This window comes from Halichoerus grypus, chromosome 6, assembly GCF_964656455.1.
Source record: "Halichoerus grypus chromosome 6, mHalGry1.hap1.1, whole genome shotgun sequence".
Classification (NCBI taxonomy): Eukaryota; Metazoa; Chordata; class Mammalia; order Carnivora; family Phocidae; genus Halichoerus; species Halichoerus grypus.
Window position 1 is genome coordinate 139,397,033 of NC_135717.1, and position 17,284 is coordinate 139,414,316.

The 17,284-nt window shown below is 37.9% G+C and overlaps 1 protein-coding gene across 10 annotated transcripts in view; it reads left to right on the top strand.

The window, feature by feature from the left end:
* The window catches only part of NAV3 (neuron navigator 3), a 799,918-nt gene that overhangs the window by 664,410 nt on the left and 118,224 nt on the right, over positions 1–17,284 (top strand). The window lies entirely within an intron of this gene.

Here is a 17,284-nt window from a genome sequence, read left to right on the forward strand (position 1 = left end):
CACTGCTGTTAGAGAATATTGTTCTTGTAAAATAATATTGTAAGACATCCTTCTGACCTGATTTTGCCCTCTCTTCACTCAAAATTTTGACTTTATTCATCAGGAAGGGATTGCCATTTCTTAAACTATGATATATCAATACCTAGAGTGGTTCTTTACTAAAGTCAGCATTGAGTAAGAGGACAAAAGGTTGTGACTTAGTGCATCCACATTCTGAAGTTAAGAACTGTGCACAATTCATTGCGCATTTTAACATAGCCCACTCAAAAGGCTTGAATTCTGATATTAGTTGTCTGTTTCTCCTCACTCAAATGCTGTTGATGTATTTGGCAGGGGGAGGATTTGGGGCTCTAAATACTCTTTAAATAGATATTCAATTAGTCCTTCTATTTTTATCTCTACCTTCATACCCATTTTCAGAAATACCACCAATTTTTAAATATTTGGGGTCTTCTCCAGGATAAGTAGGCTGTTTCTCAGCTTTTCTTATCATGTGTTCAGGAAGCCACGCTCTCAGATCTAGGGTGAGGGTATGTACCTGGTATCCTGCAGTTCAGAGACCCCTCCACAGGTTCAGGGTTAGGGTTGGGGTTAGGAGTGAGGGGTTAAGGGTTTGAGTATGTGCCTGGTATCCTGTAGTTCAGAGACCTCTCCGGAGAATAAAACCGCAGACTTCTACTGAGGTGAGAATAGACATGGCAGCCATCTTCTGAGCTGAGGCAAGGAGGAGATTTGGGGCTCCAAATGCTCTTCACAGAATGCTGTTGATATTTTCACTCCTGTTGGCCTGAGGACAGTTTCCACTAGGAGACTAGGATAGACGTATCTAGTCTGTAGACCAGGTTTGTGTGAGAGAAGCAGGCGGTTACAAAAGGATTATGAAAAACTTTGACTCCCCAACCACCAACATGAACTCTTCAACCATTTTCCCTTCCTGACTCCTTCAACCAGCCTGGACTCCTTTCTGCTCTTGAATTGATGCTTCCTCCATCTGGAATGCCCTTTTCTACATTTGCTGCATTATTTCCTCCATCACAACATTTCAATTTCAGCTGAATGCTGCCTTCTCAGAGAAATGATTCTAGAGAGGCTAAGATACATTTGATTTGCACCTTCTTACCCATTACCTTATATTATTTTCTTCAATGTATTGCATCGCTCCTGGAATATATCATACTTACTTATTTGTTTACATGTTTATCTTATATCTCCCCCATTATGATGTAAGCCCATGAATGCAGAATTTTTGTCACATTAATTATATTTTGAGATTTTAGTTAATGCTTATGGAGTGAAAGAACAAAGGAATGAATATAAGCTATATATATTCATATAAAGCTAGCAATAGAGTTCAACTGGGTAGAGAGGCAAATGAGGCCAGAGCCAACATTCTGCAAGGATATTATGTAAGAGAGGGAAGGGGTTATGTGGAAAAACAGGAAGCAGTGTTTCAAGGGGAAGAAATCCACAATATGGACTACATTTTGAAACTAAGGACCTACACATTCTTAGCTGACAGTAGAAAATATTAAAGGTGGGGGACAGTCTGTTGGTCTTTAGGAAATGAGATTGTGGTGGCAGAACCTAGGAATCGATACAAAGGAGCCTTATTTTGGAGATAGTTGGGATAACCAGCTCTCCTTGCTCCTATAACGCTCAGCTTGGGGCCTGGCTGAGGAACCTCAGACCAACGGGGAAAACCCAGATGTGTGTCTAATAAATTGAGACCTGTGAAAGCAGTGGTTCTTAAAGTGTGGTAACTAAATCAGCAGCATCAGTATCTCTTGGGAACTTGATAGAAATGCAGATTAGCTCTATCCAAGATTTACTGAAGGGGAAACTCTGTAGTGTTGAACAGGCCCTCTAGGCAATTCTTACGGATACTAAAGTTAGCAAATCACTATCTTAAAATTAACAACCAGATGCCAGGTTGATGAAAACATGAACACTTAGCATAAACATTTAAACATTAAAAAAATGACATTTTGAAGTTTTTATTCACTATTTTAGCTGTGCTCTGTCAAGGGAGAGTATTAAAATAACACTGGCACTAATCTTTAAATTAAATCAAATTATGACATGTCGTACCTGACATAAATTGTCTCCATTTGTTAGATCCAGCTTCTGAGAATTGCATTTTTGAAAGAATTGTAGAATTTAAGGAATACAAAAACCACTTTAATCACTTGTATATATTAAACACCAATAAGGTAATAGGGAAAATCCTGCTCTCAGTAGAGATAGGAGTTTGTCTTTTATTGTATATAAGTCTGAAGCTCTTTTAAATCCTATATTCAGGAAGTGATTTGGGATGTACATAATTTAAAAATGCATAGTATTAAATATTATAGTTGTGTAAGTCCTTCTGTTAATTTAAAAATCTCCTCATACAGGATGTTGTTTCATAAAGCTTTCTTAATTCTGATAACCATTCCAAAGAGGATAGGCAAGAATAGCTCTAAGGAATATGTCTTTGCTTAGTTTTACTCAAAAAAGATACTCAGAAGTCCTGTATTTCAAAATGAACACTGTTAAGATTTAATTCAGTGCTCCCTAAAAGCTTTTTTTTATCACTGATTCCCCCACTTTTTTCTCTATAATAATTTGTTCCTGTGATATTTTAAGAAATGCTGATTTTGCCTAATGCCTTCACTTAGTGGTTATAGCAGTACAAGGACTTGGGCCCTTTACCTCATGTACTTAACAGTTTCCCGGCTACCTTAGTCAGGGGTCTTTTAAATAAAATGAAAAATGTTAGTGCTTGGTTTATTTTAGTAAATTGGTAAATGTAAGTGATAAGGAGCTATTTTACTAATTTTAATTAGTTTTATTTTTACATTTCAAAGCAAGAGCGTGTGTTATACTGATTATTTTTAAAAAATAACTCACCTATAGCAAATACTGAAGAGAGATGGCACAAAGACAGGTAGACTGCTCAGGAAGTGATGAGCTTCTAGCTGGAGAGTGGGAATGGGGACACCATTTCTCAAGGAACCTGGCTTTTGGTCTGTGTGTAGTACTCTGCTCAGGCTGCCTTGACAAAATACACAGCCTGGGTGGCTTAAACAACAGATATGTACTGAAGGCTACACATCCATGAGTACAGTGCTGGAGAAGTCATTGTCCAGTGAGAGCTTTCTTCCTGCTTTGTAGACAGTCACCTTCTTGCTATGTCCTCACACAGCCTTTCCTCTGTGCTCCCTTGGGGAGAAAGAGGAAGATCTCTCACATCTCATCCTGTTTGTATAAGGACATCAGTTCTATCAGAGTAGGGCCCCACCACTATGACCTCATTTAACCTTAATTATCTCTGTAAAGGCCCTTCTTCAAATATAATCATATTGATGGTTAGGGCTTCAAAGTATGAATTTGGGGGGAGAGGGGCAGTGTTCAATCCATCCCACTGTGTAACTCCCAGGTGGTTTTATTATTGGAGATATAGGTTAATCCCTATATAAATGCTGGATTAAAGTACTGACTATATATAGTATGTGCATTATTAAGCTCACATCCTTCAGGGTCAGGAAGATCATGTGAAATGAATGAAACAGAAAGGATATCTTAAACACGACCAGTGTAAAGAGGGCGGCCACTCTTAGGTTTGGAGGTTGCTGCCTGTGGGAATGCAGAAATGTGGAAAGGAGGGGCTAACGATTGCCAGACCATTTGATTTTTCAAGTGAAGTCAGACTCTGGACTCTTGTGAGAACTCTCCCAATTTTCACATATGGGGAACTGTTAATAGGTCTATAAGATCAATAGATAGTTAAAGATATACATTTTCTTCAATGGCAGTTAATGTAGGAAATTAGAGAGAAGCCTATACAAAGCAAGAGATAGTGTACGTTCTCATGTATGGTCGTGTAAACTTCCTAGTGCCTTAAAGTTACCCCCAGATACACACTGGTGATGATATCAGCTGCACAGGAAGAAAACGCTACCAGTCACGAGAAGCCAGCCTAGTAATTGAGGCAAAACTATTTGAGCACATTTCCAAGTTTATAATGTAAGACAGGACAATCTCAGGTCCATTTCCCAGCCATAGCATCCCTCAGTGGCGCTAACTAATTAATTTTGTTTAAACCACTATGTGAATCAGCACTGTGCAGGCTAAGGGCACATTTGTATCTATGATGTAGAGTGGGGAAGCAAGCCCTGAGAATAATGCTTGACATTCAAAGAGTGAATAAAAGGAGAGAAACCACTGAAGAGGCAGAGAAAAGAGCTCCTACACGAAATTGAAGAACAAATAGGGCTAACTGATATTTTTGAAATGGAGAGTGGAGGAATGAGGCAACAATGTCAAATTCCATGGACAAATGAAGTTAATTGGAGAAGGTTTATACCAAAGAATAACACAGAATAGTATGAAGTTTAACATTTGAGAGGTAGTGCTCTCCTGGATGATCAAGCAAGGTACAAGCAATAGCCTGAGTTATTCAAGTTTCTAGAAGTCAAAATTTGGTTATTAAGATGATTTATCCACGTGACATCAAGTCAATATAATGACAGAATGAGTCTCAAAGGAGAGAAAGATAAATCTCCAGGTGAGAAACTCTTTTTGGAAAATGAACAAAATTCCACAAGTCCAGGCCCATCCTGGATTATCTATTACATTGCTATCTAAAGCATATTCTTAAATCTATAATTGTTAATTTCAACTGTAAACTAATCAGTTTATTTGTATTTTTTACTGATCTTTGTGTGTTGAGTCATGACCTTTTGAAAATATAAAAGCATAATACATCATAGAAATTGTGATTTTTGTATTGTACTAACTGACAGATTGGCTTGATTTGTGATACTGCAGTTCAGATGCTGAAATCACAGTTGATGGAAGAGTTTAGAAAAAGCATTAAGGGATTGTCATGATTTCACATGGCCCTCAGGTTATATCAGTCATTATAAATCAATTTATCAAGGGAAGTCTAGGACGAAACACTTGTCATACTAAATCTCTTGTTGGGGTGGTCAGGGGTTTTTTCTCTGTCCTCTTAGGTTGAGGGCTTGGGGGCCTGCAAATTATACTGCAAAAGAAATTATCAAGAAATAAGACAGGTTTTTATTCATGAATGTATGTGGGAAGTGACGGAAAATGTGACTCAAGGAGGCAATTAGAATTTGGACTTAAATATCATCTGTGTTTCCCCCAGGTTTATTGAAAAATAATTGACAGACATCACTGCATAAGTTTAAGGCACACAGCATGGTGGTTTGGTTTCCATGTATAGTGAAATGATTACCACCAAGGTTCAGTTAACATCCATCTTTTCATATGGATAGAATAAAAAGAAAAGAGGGAAAAAAATTTTCTCCTTGTGATGAGAAGTCTTAGGATTTACTATCTTAATGGGGAAGGGGAGTGGAAGAAGGGAAAACAAAGGACTTCTGGGAAAAATAAAAGGACACTTTGAAGAAGAGATGAGAGATATGATAGTTTTGTGACAATGTCTGTTTAGGTGATTTCTTGTCCTTACTTCTCATCTCTGGTGACAGGAGTCAATCTTCTCTGGTTACAGAACTCCCAGGGAGGGGCTTTATGATTTATGAATTATTTTGGGAGGCTCTACTTTTAGGCAAATAAGGGGAGTTCAGAAAAAAGGGAACTCTTCACAGTGGTATATTTTGGATCCTTCACCCTACATCTACAGTTGGTATCCATGTGCAGAATCCTGTACTGCCTTTACAAAGGGAGTCATGGCAGATTCTCACAAAATCATGTGAAGCCTCATTTCTAAGGATGGGAGGCCTTTGATATTTCCATAAGTTCTCCAAATAGGAGAAGTGAAGGCAACAGAGATTTCTCCTAAGCCATCAAGCAAATATCTCAAGGGGTCAGCTTCATGATGCTTGTCACTAGTGTGTGTACACTCTAATAATTTGTCCTATTCTGTGTTGATATTTTCTAGTATAATCACAGAATCAGTATAGTCCCCTATCTTAAGTATTTACTTCATTAGCTTACTGGCTTTCCATCGTTAAAAGCAAACACAAAAAAGATTAATAGGCTGAGATGGAAATAGATAAAGTAAATATAATTATTTCACTTCATAATAAAATGGCCTGCCCTTTTTTGCTCTTGTTTCTTTACTCTAAGTAGAAAGAGACCAGTGCAAAATATTAGAGATGTAGAAAAATTTGCCCTTCCAACTTCCCTTTGACACCCTTGCTTACCATTGCAGGCTTATGAACTGCTGCTGAACTTCTCTCCTGTCTTCCAGTTCTCAGAATTAACTGACCTCATTGCGAATAATCTTTCAAACTTCTAGTACTTTTATGTAATACCCCTCATAGAATTAAATTCACACCAGAAACACTATTAAGAACCTGCCCTCTACCAAGCACTGTGCTCAATCCTGAGGGACTCTGTATTCAAGGGAATTAGAGTAGGGATTATGAAAGCTTAAGCCATTGAGATTGAAAGGATATGTGGAAAATCCAACTAGCCCAAGCTGTAGATATTTTTGTTTGGGATACCTTTTAATATTTTTCTAACCATGCATCCAGGTGGCTCTAAGCTCTACCACCTCCTTAAAGGACTGCTCCTGACATTAAACTTGGCCAAAGTTAAATTTTGCCATTATAAGATATTCTTCTAACAGAAGAGGTGGTCCTCAGTACTCTTATTTATGCAGTAGTTTTACCTTATCTCCTTCCAAAACATTTTACTAATAATGTTATGAAGATGGTAAAGAGGAGGAAGAAGAGGAGGAGTCAAGGTTGTTATAATAAAAATTAGCTATAGTAGCTATCAGCATTGAGGACTAGTTATGTGTAGCCAACATGCCATATTACTTAAATACATTGTTATATTTTATCTTTACAACAGCCCTATGAAGTGGGTTTTATTACTGCCATTTTATGAGGCAAAGAGTTCTTAGATTAAGAAACTTGCCTGTAAACATGTTGTTAATTAACTGTAATGGTATGATTTGAATCCAGTTCCTGTGCTCTTACTATTATTCATACCATTATTAATTTAGATAAATGTTTTTATCATGCCTGGATGTACATTGTCAGATTTTGTAAATTCTTTCATTTTTCTATTTTGGTCTAAACATGCCTATAAAATATGAACAGATATATTTTATTCAATTTCATAAATGTTGGTAAGTTCCCTCAGTATATAAATCATATTCTATTCTCTTCCAGATTGATAAACCTAAAAACAAAATTGACAACAGTATTGTCACATGTGTTAGAGATTCTCAAATGCTGGCTAGTATGTTAATATGAGTAAAACAATTTAACAGTGTTTTGTTCTATATATATATATATATCTTGAAACCTAATGTGTGTTGAAATATTTATTTCTTATAGGCTCCAGGAAACATTAGAAAAATAGAAAGGGGAGAAATATATTCAGGTTATATGCAGAGAAATATTAAAAGAGTATTTATATGAAGGGAAAAGCAAAGTGGGCTTTTTATAGTACAAAATTTTTTTTTCCACAAAGAGCAATAAAATAGGAAAGACTGTATCAACTAATTTAATTGCTTAATTTGATTAAGAAGTTCCGTCTTTATCATGAAACACTTGTGTGTGTGTGTGTTTTCCCCTGCAAGAACTAGGGATGAATTCTTTTTTTAACAGGCCAACTAATGGGGTGAGACATTCAACTTGGGATCATTAAATCGAGGGCTTCCGGCTGGCAGCTGATAAATTCTGCATCTTCCTCACTCCAGCTGCATAGAGTGGGTGGCATGGACTTGTTTAATAGAGTCACATGTACTCTCTTTATATTCCTTTTCCTTGCTTGACTTAATTTGTGTTTGAAATGGTTAAAGTTATTCACAATGAGCTGGATTTTTAAGCATTAGCAGAGCTTCCATATGTTTTTTCAGATAAGTTGCAAATGTAAGTGTTTTCATTACAAATGAGTGCTTATTTTCTGAATTAAATAGTTATTTTATTATATAAAGTTTTCTGTGATTACTGAGGAAAATTCACCGAATACATGTAACCAGAAAGAAGAATCTAAAAATAATCTATTTCTCACCCATCCCCAAACAACAAAGTATTGCTTTGATGTATTTCCTCCAAAGCATGCTCACCTCTCCATTTACACAGTTTGGGTCATACCATCTAGGCGATACAGTATCCTGCTTTCTTAACTTACCTAATAAACAATACACATAGTATTAAATGTTACTTTAAATTATGGCTTGTAATGATTGCATGCAATTCTGGCATATAGAATGAATGATAACTAAGGAGTTTGTTTAATCAACCATTAAATTGAAGACATTAATCAAATTTCTGATTGAATTGGCAAAGGCATTAGCAGAATCTTACCTATCTGGTTGCATGTCTATATCCATGTATTGTTTTCTAAAAAGATAAAATGTTGAGCTCAATAGAAAAGGATGCTTCATATGTCTACATGTGCATGTTTGTGTCTATGTGTACGTAAATGTACATTTGGAATTTAATTTTATTTTTCCATGTAAATCTCATTCCTTAAAATTAAATTTTATAAATCATTTTCGCTTTAGATTTTTTTTTTAGATTTTTTTTTTTTTAGTTTCAAATGTATATTTAGGGTTTTGTACATTCTTAGGATTCATGAATTTGTTGTACTTTTACAATGTTTTGTCAGCCAGATTTTGCTGCTGAGGTAAACACTGTTGACTGAAACTGTGCTTCTTCTTCAACCTTAATTAAATATCCAGAGGTACCTCATTTCTTACAGAACAAAACTCTATTATTTGTTTCTCTAACAGTATATTCTCCTCTGATCCCAGATGGTTTGTACAATCCATGTCCGCTTGACAACCCAAATATTTACTAGATAAAAGCAAAAATAGGGGCACCTGGGTGGCTCGGTTGGTTTAATATCTGACTCTTGATCTCAGGTCAGGTCTCGATCTCAGGGTCGTGAGTTCAAGCCCTGAATTGGTCTCCATGCTGGGTGTGGAGCCAACTTAAAAAAAAAAATAAAAATAATTTTGGACAGGTGAAGTAAAACAAGCAGATTTAAAAATCATATCAAGTTTTTTTAAAATCTTTTCCAGCTTCAATTTTGACTTTGTAATTTAGTTGTCGCCTGATCTTCTTTTCTAAGCCAGTTTGGTTGGATAGTGGCTAGAATAGGTTGATCATAGTAAAAACCAATAGAAATGCTGTTCAGATTCCAATTAACTGCTAAATTCTTAGAATATTTTGGTGCTATTGATTTTATAGCAGAAATATTTTCATATTCAAATATCATAGCAGCTCTAATGCTACTATAAAAACTCTCCAAATATGTTAGTGAAAAACTTTTGTAAAGGTATAAAGCCACAAGAACCAGAATACAGAGGACAACAATAGCAAAAAGCTGCGAACGTGGCAAAACAAAGGGAGAACGGTGATTGATTTAGCAGCCACAGGAAAGCACTGAACACAGTGGGTGAAGTCAAGAAGCAATGCAATTCACACCATTGGTACCCCCAAAGGCTTGGGAATTTTAGTATTGGTGACCTTGGGATGTAGGGATAAATGTGAAGTAAAAAAATGGAAGGAATTGGATCAAAGGGTTTTGAAGAAGTAATCAGATCCCCAGATTCCCAGGCCAACCCATGAATAACTGGGCAACTGTCCCTTTTCTATCATAGCAGAAGCCTGGAGATTATTCTCTGGAGAGGGAAAAATATGACCTCTCGATGGGACGCAGGGTACAGTTGAGGGCTGAGCACAAAGTAATTAAATAAGGTTTGTATGATAAACACTCAGATTCCCAGTTTTCCCCCTTACTTGGTCCTATAACCTTGGCAATGAGGTGTGAGTCCGTCTGTTCAGGACCATCATTTACCCTCTACTTTCCCCATGCATCTGCTATGTGCTTACTGACCACAAATCGTTAAATCACTATAAGCAGTATACAAGTCTCATGCCTTGCTAGGACTCACGGTTTACACTTTGAAAATATCGAATCATTTATTGTACCCCTCCCTCAAAGTCTGCTGTTTCATGCCTTCACTTAGACCTGGAATCCCATACTCAACCTGGGATACCCATTCTGTCTTCCTTCGTAATTCTTACTTGTTCTGCAAGATTTGCTTCAGGTGTTGTCTCCTCTGTGAACTCCCCTCAAAACCCTAGTAGGTACATTGTACCAACTCTGTGCACTAGGTATATTTCAGTCTTATAGTTTATTATATTATTTTGAAGACTCTGTTTATGTGTCCATCTTTCCCAGAAGCCTATGATGTATCCAAGGATAGGGACGGTATCCCATTCATCCCTGTACCCCCAGTTCCAAATGCAGTTCTTGTTACAAAATATACATCTGTTGTCCTGAAACCCATTTCATCTTGTGCATCTTGTACTGCACAGTGCTCTACACATCATATCAAGATGGTTTTTGCCATGTCTTATCTGACTTTATATTTTTAGCGTCTAGCACTGAGCCTAATACATTTCTAGTATGCAGTAAATATTTATTTAAATGAATGAGTGATGAACGAATTTATTCTTTATTTTGTGGAGAGGTTTTTGTGTTTTTTTTTTAAGCATAGGTCTAAAAAGAAGCATGTAGTTAAGGATGTTAACATTTGAAGGCTTTATGGAGAAGAATTATCATGTGTGAATGCCTTTTGAAACCTATTATCCAGAATATTGCTATTTGCCTCTTTTTTTAAAAAAAATTGAGATATAATTGACATACAACATTTTGTAAGTTTAAGGTGTACAATCTGTTGATTTTTCTCTAGCTGGTGGTCTTTTTTAAAAATATTTTCACCAAGACACTCAAACCACAAACTTAAAGATTTATTTATTTATTTATTTGAGAGAGAGAGAGAGAGAGAAAGAGTGCACAAGTGAGAGTGGCAGAGGGAGAAGGAGCAAGAATCTCAAGCAGACTCCCCACTGAGCATGGAGCCTGATGTGGGGCTCAGTCTCAGGACCCTGAGATCATGACCTGAGCTGAGACCAAGAGTCAGATGCTTAATGGACTGCGCCACCCAGGTGCCCCTCAACCCAAAACTTAAATAGCAAAGTATAATACTAGGATATCCAAAGGCAATTTTCTTCAGAAGTTCTGAAGTATGGGGCTCCTGGGTGGCTCAGTTGGTTAAGCGTCTGCCTTGGGCTCCTGGGATCAAGCTCCCCGTCAGGCTCAGCAGGGAGCCTGCTTCTCCCTCTCCCTCTGTCCCCAGCTCATGCTCACTCTCTCTCTCCCTCTCTCTCTCTAGTGCTCTCTCTCTCAAATAAATAAGATCTTAAAAAAAAGTTCTGAAGTATGTTTTGATTTTGTCTAAAATAGCACAGAACTGATCTCTGAGTTTAGAAAATTTATAGAGTAAAAGTATGGACTTTTGAAATTTGGTGTATATATAGTTTATATTAGTATTTCTGGTAAAAAAAAATACAATTATATATGTATAGACCTTTCTACATTTCTTGTTATTCCACAATGTCATTTTTTGTTTACTCCTTGACACTAATACTGTGAAATCAGGAAAGTTGTTAAAAAGACTTATTCTATATTAAGAAAGCTCGGTGAAGTTAACTGAACTTCCAACAATTAAATGACAAGGTTAAAAGTGAACTCAACTTGATTCTTATCTAAGCCAAGGGTCAGCAAATTCTTTTCTGGAAAACGTCAGGCAGAAAATATTTTAAGCTTTGCAGGGTAAGGGGCAAAATCAAGAAATTGATTGGATGATGAGAGAAAAAAAATGGCCAGAAGCTTTTTCAACTATGTAAAAATGTAAAGGACATTCTTAGCTCACAGGGTCTATAATTTGGATTTGGTCCACAGCCATGGTTTGCTGACTCCTGTTCCAAGCCATTCTTAGGCCTGACATTTATTCTCTGTATGTTTATGAGGGCTGCCATAACAACCATAAATTGGATAGCTTAGGCAATAGGAATGTATTGTCCCACAGTTCTGGAGGCTAGAATAGAAGTAGAAAATCCAGGTGTTGGTAGGTTTAACTCTTGAGGGCCTTGAGGGAACGACCTGTCCTAGGCCTCCATCTTGGGCTTGAATTTGCCGTCATCTCTCTTTGGCTTCACATTGTCTTCCTCTGTGTGTATCTGTGCCCAGATTTCCCCTTCTTATAAGAACACAAGTCATATTGCATGAGTGCATACCCTAATGACCACACTTTAACTTAATAACTCTGTAAAGACCCCATCTCCAAATCAGGTCATGTTCTGAAGCGCGGGGGGTTAGGACTGGGACATTGGCTGGGGGAGGGGAGTGGCATACCATTCAACCGTAACACCCTCATTCTCTTTGTACTACATCAAACCCCATGGCTAGTAGGAGGTAAAATAACAAGTTCTCAGAGTTGTGTCTCCCTCTTTCTGTCCTTCTAAAGTGAAAGCCATAGCTTCTCTCTCAGCACCCCTGCTGCACGATAACAGACAAATAGAACTCAACAGAGAAAATGGAAAGACGACCGTGTACGACCTGCTGCCTCCCCCTTACAAACCCCCCAGAAGAAAATGGGGCAGAGTATCAGTCACCTGAATGCTTAATCATTTTAGCAAATGGGCAGCACTATTTACAAAAATAAATTATAAGAAAAAATACTCATTTTGGTCATATTTCTGGTGACCAAAGATGATGAAAGATGCTGCTGGTTAAGAGCCTTAGCTCTCTGGTTCCCTAAATATATGAAGAATAAGACTCCCACACATCACATCCTCCTGTGTCCAGGCAGCAGACAGAACTGACTCTAAAATCAATCTGTCATTTGACGTCCCCAGCTGCGAATGTGCCTTGTTGTTAGGAGGTGTCATGCCTTTTGTAGCTAAAGCTGTCACAGCATGCACAGCCTATGTGTGATTGAGCCCTGCAGCCAGGGTAAGGATGGGCTAGCACAGGAATTCTGCAAGATTTTTTAAATGAAAACACTGTGTGAGGTTCTTACATATAACGACCTAGATTTATAGCTTACCTACCTGAGACCGTCTTTAGAAAAATTAGTCCATAGTCATCAATTTTTAAAGAAATATGCTTCAAAACAATGCATGGTATCCTCCCTCTTTGAAGTCTTAATCTTATATAGTGCCAAGCACAATTCCCCCTTTTCTTTGTCTTCACAGAAGAAAGTGTTGAGTTGATTTTTATTTTGAGAGAGAGAGACAGAGACAGAAAGAGAGCGAGCGGGGAGGGGCAGTGGGAGAGGGAGAGAATCCCAAGCAGGTTCCATGCTCAGGGTGGAGCCCAATGTGGGGCTCAATCCCACAACCCTGAGATCATGACCCGAGCCAAAATCAAGAATCGAATGCTGAACAGACTGAGCCACCCAGGTGCCCCAAGTTGATTTTTTAAAACACTCACTTCTTTACAAATAAGAAAACAAACATGAGGCTTCTTCAATTAGAGAATGGCTAGATACTCTGGTACACTGATCATACCTCTAGAATGGAACCCTCTTCAAAGAGAACACTGGAGAAGTGATGAGGCCTGTCCACCAAATGGAGTTTCCATCATCTCCATGCAGGATAAGTGAGATTTACTCACTTCCCTACATATGGCAGAAAGGGAAGGAGACTTGTATTCACCTAACTATATAGGAGATGCTGTGCTAAGTGCTTTATATTAATAATCGAAGATATTGTATTCTGCATTTTGCAAATAAGGTAACTGAAGCATGGAGAGTGAACACATTACAATATTAAATGTGTTTAGTTTATATTTTAATATCTTAGGAACATGTTCCTCCCTCCACACACACACATATCCTGTTGACAATAGAATCTCAAACCGTGCCCACATGGGCTTTCTTTTCTGACATTTCTGACTAGAGCAGTTTAAGGATAGGGTATAGCTCAGATTCTTCTCACTTAAAATTATCTTTTCCGGAGTAGATACTCACATGGTGTGGGTTGAGATCTAAAAGTACAAAGGGCTAGTAGAAGGTGGAAAAGGAGAATATGACATCCCCTTGACAAGCAGGCAGCAGGAGTACAACAGGCCTCTTTCTCTCATTTTCTAAAGATCCACGGGAACCCTTTTGTAAAATTAAGTTGTCTGTGTGATATATAGAATGAGCCTTAAATTAACTTTTAAATGTTTTCTCTCTTGAAACATGTTTTTAAAATAAAGTTTCACCTGCATAAATGTTCTCTTTGGATTAAACAGTTCATCACCACACTTTGAAGAGATACATTCCTTAACCTTCTGACTCCATTGTTATTGTAATAGCAACGGCTCATTAACACAGTCAGCGTCAGTATTGATTATGATTTTAGATTTTACCTTTTCCCATTATAGTTTAGTTTTTGCCTAAAATAGATCATAACCCTTGATCGGCTGCTGCCTTGGAGTTTTTCCAAGATATTGGAGTCCTGGTAAGATAGTAGTGTTGAAATTGATACTCGTAGTCCTGGGAACCCTGGACTTCTTTCTCCTACTGCAGTGCTCTGTTTCACAGAGGACAATATGTGTAGTCTTCGATACAGAATTAATCATGAAAGTCAAGTGCATACGGCAGGTACAATCAGCACCATCTAATTATCTCAAACTTGTTTGTCTTATGACTTTATTTAGCAGAGCACATGCACAGGATAATAACAAATAGGCTAATTCAAAATCCTGTCACCCACCGGCAATTTAGCAATCATAAATGGGAGTCTGGTGCATTTTAGAGATTGTATGTATGTGACAAGCTAGCAGGTATGAAGAGGAAAAGCAATAAGGCAGAAAATAAAGAAGGCTGAATTTGATTTTTTTCCTCCCTCAGGAAAAAAAAAAACCTATCAAGTTATAGGAGTCTTTGTTTAATGTGTATATGAAACATTCAGTTATTTACTTTGTTATAATATCTTTAATATCTGATGAACTGTATAGCACTGTAATATGTTAAGAGAGAGTGAGGTTGATCTTTCAGATTCAAAGGAATGTTCTTTTCTTGAAAGAATACCTACTGGTCAGAGTCAACAAACACTATTATTGTTTATTATTATTATTTTATTATTGCCAATAGATAGGTCCAGCTAATGAGCCAATAGATAGGTCCAGCTAATGAGCCTGTTCGTTCAGCTCTGCGAGGATCAGGTTGGGTCTAGCACAGACACAGTTCTTGGTGCTCAGCACAGCTGGAGGGCCCCAGGATGCTGATTGCAGCCCTTTATGGGATGTGAATGGCAGGAGACGAATAAGGGAAGTGTAGTCTGTCATCAGGGTCTCTCTCAGCTGTCTATCCTCCTGACAGTCTCTTGTTCACTGTCAACAATCATTCACTCTCCTGGTCTCTTGCTGCTTTCTCTTTGAACCTCCTGGCCTAGACCTATTTACACACAGGGGAAATTTGATGGGGGCAGATCTTGGAGTGGGAGAGAGTCCCGTCTGAGACGCTCTGCTTCCTATGTGGAAATGATACTGTCTCTCCCTGTCCCAGGAGAAGGGCCTAGAGCTACTGCGTATCCTCCTGGGTGTCAGGCATCTCAGTGCCTGGTCCTCCAGGTTTACTGGGCCCTTTCCCTTTGTAACCCACACTGTGTATTTCTGCCTCTGACTGCACCACAAAGATAATTTTTCTTTTTTATTTTGGGGGCGGTGGAAGGGCAGAGGAAGAGGGAGAGGAAGAGAATCTTAAGCAGACTCCCCATTGAGGGTGGAGCCCGACTCAGGGCTGGATCTCATAACCCTGAGATCTTGACCTGAGCTGAAATCAAGAGTCGGATGCTTAACTGATTGAGCCACCCAGGCACGCCCACAAAGATAATTTTTCATTTAAAAATGCCGAAATTCCTAAAGACGAGAAGGTTAATTAGCTATTTCCCTGGGCGCTGTTTGATTTAGCTCATTCCCTGGCATATGCATGTTTTCAAATATACATGTATGGGCTAATGAATTCTTTTAATTTAATTGTTTATCAAATTAATGACCTGTTTTGGAAATATCTGTGCACAAGTTTTAAGAAAAATGTTTCCTTTTAGATTGAATTAACTTTTTTTTTCCTGGCAAGATTTAGCTTGAGGGTAATAAATTAGTGTTGAATACTTTGATACTTTGTTTCACCCGTGCTATGTGTGATTTCTGTTCATCTATTATTAAACAAAAGGCGAGTGTGATATAGTTCCCCTCCATTAACATTTTAACAGAAGGTGTTTATGTTACAAACTTTGTGTTTACATGTATCAAACTTTTAAGACATACATTTAACATGATAATTAAAAGGTTCTCCCTCATACCCATATCCCCATAGTTGTATAGTTCTGTAAATCCTCCCTTTTAAAACTCCTCCCTAATACTTGGAATAATTTTACTGTGCTTCTTAGAATTCAGATCTGCTGTCAGCTACATTGCCTCTATCAGTAATCTCTTCTGGAATCACATCCTTCATCTTATTGTTACTGTAAATTGCCTCTCCCACCATGCCTGATTCCCGTATAGTCCTTTGCGCACAACCCTCCTACCACTGGGCCTGCCTGCGTGCAGGGTAAATGTCCTTCTTTGAATACATTTTCTCTCCTCCTCCCTAAAAACATCCAGTTTTAAAGTCCTCCAATTAGTCTACTCCCGCTCTTACCTCTCCATGGTATTGTCATTCCAAGAACCTTAAGCCACTCTCCCTCAGTTATTCAAGATTTTCACTCTTTTTTTTTTTGTCACTTTCTCCAATACTGCTCTTGTCATAATATGATCAGCATCTGTGTACACTTTGCAACAGCCTCGTTTCTCAGAACCTCGACACCTTATCCGTAACTCCAGTGATCTTGCCTTCCACTTGAGCTTAGCCACACACTCCCACTGTCACATCCTAGAACTGGTTGTTAATAAAAGCTTCACCCTCTCATTAAACGAATTTTGAATATCATATTTTCAATAACCACTTCTACTTTTTAGTTCACTCCTTTTATTATTCCAGCATCGTGAATAATATTCTACCAGGACCTGCAGTCCATTGATTCCAAATTTGTCAGAATCTCGTACTTTTATTGCATCCTCGTATTCTTTGTACAAGTTAGAGTCCATGGTTCATAAAAAAAAAAAACAACAAAAAACTCTTTATTAGATATAGATACCCTTCTACTCTGCTCCCCCTTTCTCTCTTTGCTTAATTGACTAGCAAAATTTCAACCTTTCATTAAGTCCAACATTTCATCTGCTCTGTACCTTCCCAGCTGAATGTAATGAGAAAGTTTGAAAAATCATGCAGACTGATTTCATAGTAAGTTCAGGACTAGTAATCTCAAGTGGATTCCTGGTGTTCCCAGAAATCCTGCGTTTCCCTGATCCACTCACTCTTCCATTCTCTTGGCAAATAATTCACACTTGTACTTTTCCCTCAAACCGCTGATCTCTTCTTTCCATTCTCATTCTCAGTCAGCATGTTTAA